Raw genomic sequence first — 8,183 nt, 5'->3', positions numbered from 1 at the left:
CCAATCAGAGAGATCGTTTACATAGTAAAAATCATATAATATGGTTTCTCAACATCAAGTCCCATAGAGAAAAAAAACAAATATTGTCTATTTCGTCAGATGAATAACATGATTAGAGAAATGTGCAATCAAGCCTGTTGAATAGTGTAATCAAAGAGAATTAAATGTTCAATGAACCTGCAGAAAATTCTGACACGGATGAGTCTGATATAGAGGTCCTGAAGTAGAAGTCTCAAGGTAAAGATTGCAAGGTAAATGGTCCTCAAGGTAAAGGTCTCCAGGTCTTCCCGAAGCCTCTCCAGTGAAGAAAATGAAGCCAAATCGTTATGCCTACTTGTTTCCCATGGTGCCTATATGGTGATGGCTGGGTGCCAGACACCCACCCTAGGATTACTATAGTTTGCCTACAAAGTTACCATGACAAAAATAAGGATGGGAATATGTCAATGTTGTTAAAGACAGAAGAGAAGCTGCAAAACTTTTTAATAAATTCCAACCTGAAGGAACCTTTAGACATCATCCACTAAATTATTAACAAACTCTAAATCAACCTATATTCTCCTCGACACTGAAAATCTCCTAAAATCAGGATAAACAAAAAGGAAAATAAACAAAAAACAATTAATACTAAAAGATTTCTTTTCAGTATTTCAACATATAAATCACTGAAAAGTGAAGAATGGTATGTAACAATTAGAAAATGTCTTGTCCAAACAAGAAGGAAAAAGAAAAGAAATTAATATTTAGACAGCTGTAGTTACAGGGACCACAAAAAGCCTACCTGGCAGATCACATCTCCAATAAGAGTAAAAAAAAAAAGCAGATGTCACTACCTTTGTTAACACCGGATATTTCTCAAGAAGAGTCAGAGACCTGAAATAAAGTAAAACATGAGGTAAAATGGTAGAGAATGTATAACGATTAACGTCATAAAAGTTTCCTATTTGCACCATATCGAAATTTCTTTTTCAGTAAAAAGCATAACAAACAATGTTATGTCAGCAGTTGGATTTTATATAATATCAGATAAATGCCGTTCAGGCGTTTGCCATAATAAGGGAGTCTGTGCTTAGTGCAACTAGCCTAGAGAACAATACATCATGAACACAACACAGCACAACAAGATTGCCGCCTCTAGTCAAAGCAATTTCTAATCACATGCCTTGGAACACATAAATCCCATAAAGAGGATCCCGTTAAACATGTAATTTTGCAAGGAGGCAAATTGATTTGTGCCTAGATGAAAGGTTGAGACTGTAAAACCATATGGAGAAAAGCCATCTCACCATGTAGAACTTGGTGTCAACAGATTGCCCTCCCCTTATGCACAGCATACATGAGTTCGAACAGATGGTCATGTAACTTTTCTTCATTTAGGCATATAACCAGTATTTACCTTTCCGAGAGCTACTACATAGCATGGTCTTTAACTCTATTGATGCTTTTAAGAGACCAAATTATCATGGTGAAAAGTATCACTTATGACTTAACAAGATAAGAACCTAAAGAAGAAATGGCATGTAAACAAATTGTCCACTTTAAAGGGACCAAAAAATTTGGAACCCAGAGAAGAAGAAACCACCAGCTTCACATTTCCCACCTGAATCTCCACCACTAGAACCCCGGTACCCTCCACTTCCCTTTCGAGTTGCATCCTTATTTGGACTTGGAAAAAAAAAACTGTTGGTAGAAAGAAGGCCAGAGAAAGAAACATTTGTGATTTTGTGCAACAACTTGATGGTCACAATAGATCAAAGATAAGGATTCCAACAGAAACGAAGATAATAAGATGTAACAAAACAGATTCAGATATAACAACCACATCCACGATGCAACTATAATTGTGAAAATTCACTTTCTAGATGAAGATAACAAGATGGCTGCTTCATATTGGCCCTTATTCATAATCATTCCCAATATTAGAGAATATACAAAATAGAACCCCAAAGCAAACTGTAAATAGCATTACTGAAAATTTAGTGCACATAATTCTAGCTGTTAAACAAAGGCCACTCAACCAAAGTGCATCTCATAGCAACCTGCATGCACACACACGCAACCCTGCCTTTTCAGAAGAATCTGATGAGGGCTCCGCTCCCCTTGGATCCAAGTATAAACCTATCATCTGCCAAAAGGATTGCTGGTGTCATTCACCCATGCCCCTATATGTCCACCACCAGCATTGCCAAAATTAGGACAACCCTTTACAGAGTACATCCAGTCCATGTCATTTGGTATACTGTTGTTCACCATTAGATTTATCAAAGTAAACTCACAATCATCTGAAAAAAGGGTGCAACATCTCCTCAATTAAATATAAAAGCATACATTACCAGAAATCATATTCATGCCCCATGAACACGTCACTTTGATAATCAAAGCAATACTTCTTCAGCTGGGAGAGGCTACAATCGCTAAAAAGCCTCTGTTCTTCATAATAATCTGAATAGAGTCTGAAATATATATTCAGATGAAATTCATGATCATGAAAGCACTTGCACCATATATAGTTTCCCAGAATAGGAATACAATATGAACATCAATGACACTAGATGTAAGTAAGCTGAGTCTACTTTAAGACTACAAATTTGAAGGCAATTCAGAGGAAATTCATGAAAGCACTTGCACCATATATAGTTTACCAGAATAGGAATACAATATGATCATCAATGCCAGTACTTGTAAGCTGACTCTACTTTAAGACTACAAATTTCAAGGCACGGCAAAAGCAAGAAAGAAAAGAGAGAATCTAATCTGAAAGAAATATTCATAGAGGGAATTTAAGAAAGCATTTGCACCATATATATTATAGGAATAGAAATACAAGATGAGCAGAAATATCACTAGCAAACAGCGTACCGAAATTTTTACATAAGCAGATAATGTCTGAGAAGGTCAATCTACTTCATTAAGAAAACAAATCTGAAGGCACAACAAAAGCCAGAAACTATTCAGAAAGAAAAATTCATGGAGGAAGTTTAATTTGCACCACAATATATAATAGAGATATTATATATCACAATAGGAATGTTAGAAGAAATATGAGAAGCAATATCAGTATAAAGCAGCATAGCGATATTTTTACAAAAACAGATAATGCCTCAGAGTCAATCTTACTTCATTAAGGCTACAAATTTGAAGGTTCACAGCAAAAGCCAGAGAAAAATGGGAGAAGCAGATACAAGCCTTGACAAACAGTCACGACCTGCATCTTACACAAGCATCATCAACTTAAGCCTAATATACATGCTTTGCTCGTCATCATCCAGCACTGGATAAGCAGCCACAAGTGCATCTTGGGCACCAATATAGAGTGAGTTGTAAATCTTCCAATATACCTCCCTAACTTTCGTTACTTTCCTAGCCGGGTGGAACAACCCCTGAAGACAGTAGTTGAGTACTACAGCTGCGCCTAATGCCAACCTCATCCCTTCAATGGCTTCCATGGCAGCATTTATAACATGTGGGGATGTCTCAAAAATGTTTGGCCAAACATAGTTCAGCAAGTGTACTAAAGCATCCTCACACTCCAACCCAGCCACTCCAAAAGCCATGTTCTTGACGGCAGAAGCAGCAGTCTGCCTATGAACCAAAGCATCCTCAAGTAATGGAGTCACTGCATATATATAGTCTTTTACCATTTCACCTATGTACTCAAATAGAAAGGATAGGGATTTCAGAACACCATTCTGAACGTTAAGCTCTGGCACACGATATTCATTCATCAAGGCAGGTAAAACTGTGAATGGTGAACTGGTTTTTGCAACAATTGCAATTGCCACAGTAGTGCAAACACAGTTCTGGTGTTCCTGCACCTTGAGGTTGTTCAACAATGTTGCCAAGACATCTTGAGGGGCCGATGGCTTTGGCAATATACCCAAACATGTTGACTGTTGCTCGGCGAATACCCTTCTTGTGGCCTCTAAGCATCTCAAGAAGCTCAAAGCAAATCCTCATCCACTCCCTTGCAGGTACAAATTCAGCCCCACGGTCAGCGATCCTACCAACAAGGTCAATACAATTTTCTTGAACTATCTCATGACGGTTCTTCAAGATTGGAGTTAATCGAGGCAGCAAATCCTTTATTGGAGGTGTCATTTTCGTCATACCAATAACATTGACAATAGCCTTGAGAGCTCCCAGTATTGATCCCAAAACTTCTGGGTACTCCTCTCCCAAATACTCATACAAGACAACCCCAAGACAACCCATCAATTGCTCTTCTTGACACTGCTTCATAACCACTGCAATCCGGGAAATGAGATCCACAGCTTGTTGTCTAGTCTATGCACTCTTGTTATTCAGGTGACACTTTATAGTACCACATATCTGGGGGAGATACGGTTTCAGTCTCTGCCCAAAAGCATTCACAACTGCACCAAACCCATTAAGCATCACATTCGCATCCTTACTGGTCTGCTCTTGGAAGGCGTAAAGGATTCCATCAACCAGAGGCACTTCTAACTGAGCATCAATATCAGATGCACCCAGATTGGCAACCACCTTCTCAATTGTCTCCATAACCATTCTTCTATACAGTTCACTCTCATCATTCAGGTAATCAACTATCTTACGTACTATATCAGCAATGCCAACTTTGTTAGCTATCTCTACAGTGGTATCAACAAGTTGCCTATAGTGTCTCCGATCCAAGGCCATCCTTCTGTTCCAGAAGTTCCGGAAGAACTTGGGAAGAATATCACTTCGGATGTAATCAGCCTCCACACCCTCTGTACTCGCACACTGCTTAACCGCTTTCAGCACAATTTTCTTCATTTCTTCATCAGGAGACTGAAACTCACGAATCAAAACAATCATCAGTTCCCTGGCATAATAGCTGGCATATATAGCATCCATCAGAGGAATGATGAAACCAATTGCTTTCAAGAATGCAGCCAAAACCTTCCCACGAAGTGACCGAATACCTTTAAACAGAGGCTTCAAAACAGAGTCGAAGCTTTCAATACCATAAGGGGCAGCAGCCTCAGCAAGAGCAGCCAAAGACAATGCAGTTATAGTCCTGACCTTCTGATTCTCATCCCCGAGACCATGTCCTATGATTTCTACAAGAGACCTCAAATGTGGAAGAAGAACACAACCTATCAAAATAGCAATCTGCTGAACAATCTTGATGCCAGTGTGACGAGCTTGCCAAGATTTCTTACTCTGACACAGTTTTCAAAAATGGCAACAGTGCAGGGATTCCGAGTGCAGAAGCAACAACACTAAAGGCTCTAGCAGTGGTGTTCCTCACATATTCATCGATGTTATCAATATCTGGACGCATAGCAGCAATCATTGTGGCCAAGCCAGCTGCCTTGCTGAGATTGGAAATGATCTCTCTCCCCTCCATACGGGCATAATAGTCCTCTTCAATCAACAGAGGCTCAATCACAACCAAAATTTTGTGCACATAAGGGCGCACCAACTCATCCAACTTATATAGCACTCGATCAATAACCTTCACCAAAAGGTGTCTCTCCTGATCTTCCAATGTGGGTTGCATGAGCAACGGCAAAATACGATTAAATAGTGGGCCAGCACCAAACTCCCTAGCCTTATCAGTGAGCTGTCTTAAAGCTGTTTTCCTCTGTGGTGGTGTCCCGTTCTTAACTTTAAGCAGTAGCTTCATAACCTTTCTCTCTTTCTGTTCATCAGGAGATAGCTCTTCCTCATCTTCTTCATTCAATAACGCACCAAAGTACTGGTAGTCCTCTGGTTTCATTAATGGCAACCCACCTGGCAATTCTTTTGGAACATCGAACTGCTGACCCCGATTTTCTTCAGGAATCGAATATAGAGGAGTACCTATTGGAGTTGGTGTAGCAAGAAGCTTCCTTGCAGGCGTTCTAATCGGAACATAAGAAGGTGGGGGGTCCAAAATCTTACACCCCTTTTGCGGGAACATTGCATCTAGCTCTTCATCTGTTAACGGGTGATTTCTATCTTCAATATCATTTTCCCACCTCAATAAATTATATTGCTCTGGTGTTATGGCGCCAAACAAATTAATAGCTCCTGGAGTTGGCGTAGCAAGTTCAACCCCTCCAATAGGAGTCACACCAGGCATGTATGCTGCCGCAGGTGTAGCACCCGCCATCGGTGTGGCGCTTCCCATAGTAGCTGGAGTCTCATCCCATCTTGACCGCTGACGTTTTGGGGTTGGGGTTGCAAGCCCAGCTGGCTTACGTGTAGCATCCCAAGTCATACAAGCAGGTGTGGCACCAGGAGTAACACCACCAGCCGGAGTTGCATCCAAGTCAGCCAGCCAACCTGGGGTGGGAGTCTCATCCCACCTGTTCCTCCTTGAGACCAAGGGTGTCGCATCACCAACTCTCCCGGGTGTTGGGGTTGCATCACATCTTCCAATCCCAGGAGTCAAATCTGGTAAAGCCCGATCAGATGCAGTCTTTGCTTTCTTTGCTCCCGAGAAAGAGTCCTCCTGTGACTTATCCCACCTGTTCCTCCTCTTTTGGGTTGGCTGTGCAGCTGCAGGTTCCCTTTCCTTCTCCACTGCCTTATTCTCCTCCTCCTCTTTCTTCTTGTTAGCAATTAACTTCAAAGTCTCATCCTTTTCTCTCTTCAAGGCCTCCTCCCTCATCACATCAGCATAAGTTCTCACTGACACATCCGGGGTCTTGTCTCCCATTGCAAAAGCATCGTGTCGCTCTGGTGAAATCACCCGATTCAACCTTCTTCGCCTATAATCATCCTCCCTATCAATGATTCTCCAAGTTTTCTTGAGACCCATTGCCTCATCTTCATCCCCACCCCTGGGCATATCCTTCAAAATCGACTTTGGGGCCGTGTACAAGGCCAATTCCCTCTCCACTTCAGAGTCCATAGCATCAAGGTGCTCCTCATCATCATTAACAGGTATCGATTTCTCATAACCCTCAAATGGGTTGTTGCCACCGTAGAGATTGGTATCGAAGGTGACTGAAGTGAGCGACGCGAGCTGTTGCTCCAACTTATTCCTCTCTTCCTGGGTCTTTGCAACCTCAGGATCCATAGAAGCCATATTTGTATGCTCAATCAATTCAATATAATTTCTCCCAAATCAGAATTTCAAAACCTATCCCTAATTCTCACTTCCAATATTTGTTCGCCAATCAATCAATTTCAGAACATACAATCAATCAGTATCCACTGGAAAATCGTGAAAATTAAGAAATAAGTTAAACAACAAAATATTGATACCATGAATTCAAGGGGAAAAAATATTGATACTATGAGAACAGGGAAAAAAGAAAAAAGAAAAAGAAAAAGAAGGAATAAAACTGAATTCTTACCAATAGATACGTATACTACGAAGCAATCATAAAATTTATCCTAAATGAATCGCAAAGAGCTATATGTGCATATATTATGCAGTATATACAGGTCACATGTTCAAAACACGGAAACAACTTTTCTGCGTGTAGAAGGCTCGTGCATTGGGTTTGCCCTTTTGCCCCTAGCTTACTTTCAACCATTACAAACATTCAAGAAATTGCTTTGGTGGATGCAACTTTCGGAAAATAAATTAAACAAAATTATACAAGGGCAAAATAATCACTTCCTAAATTATGGAAAAATTAATCTCTTTACTAGCTGTCTTCATAATAAGTTAGTAAAGCTCCCCGATGCCACCATCTTCTTTGAACCAAGAATTCTCAATGTGCCTGTGAACAAATAGAATTAAAGGAAAACAATTAAATTTATTCTCATGTTAATTTTTAATTCTTTAGTTTATACTTATTTTCATTTAATTTAATTTAAGCTAAAAAGAGAGAGCGAAGAGTTACCGAAATATTCAAGTACAAGATAGGTAAATCAGCAAAGGGGTGATTGAGAATTCTGTTTATGCTAACATAATATCATTATAGTTATTCACAATATAAATATATATGCTCATGAAATCTATGAATGTTATCACAGAAAAAGAATATGATGAACACAGAGAAACTGTGTGTGCGCGGAGAGCAAAAGAAACTAGGGTTTTCAGGTGACTTACCAGTTGGGGGATATGTTCGACACAGCCGATTAGAGTCCCAGAGTCGTATTTACTGTGAGATCGTTGGACATCTTCCACATGTATGTAATATGGAGTGAGAGAACTTGTTCAATCTTCTCTCCAGAAAAATTAGGGTTTCAGTAGTTGGAGACCCGCGCGCTTTGTTTGGAAACAAACACTGATTTGA

The 8,183-nt window shown here is 40.0% G+C and overlaps 1 pseudogene; it reads right to left on the bottom strand.

Annotated features, from left to right (window-relative positions):
- Window positions 1–1,884: 1,884 nt before the first annotated feature.
- Window positions 1,885–8,183, bottom strand: LOC132295398 (uncharacterized; annotated as a pseudogene).

This window comes from Cornus florida, unplaced genomic scaffold (assembly GCF_030987335.1).
Source record: "Cornus florida cultivar Cherokee Brave unplaced genomic scaffold, ASM3098733v1 CherokeeBrave_3.0.0_Hap2_Chr02, whole genome shotgun sequence".
In the NCBI taxonomy this organism is placed as follows: Eukaryota; Viridiplantae; Streptophyta; class Magnoliopsida; order Cornales; family Cornaceae; genus Cornus; species Cornus florida.
The sequence above is the reverse complement of the archived record's forward strand: the minus strand, read 5'-3'. Positions and strand labels throughout refer to the sequence as shown.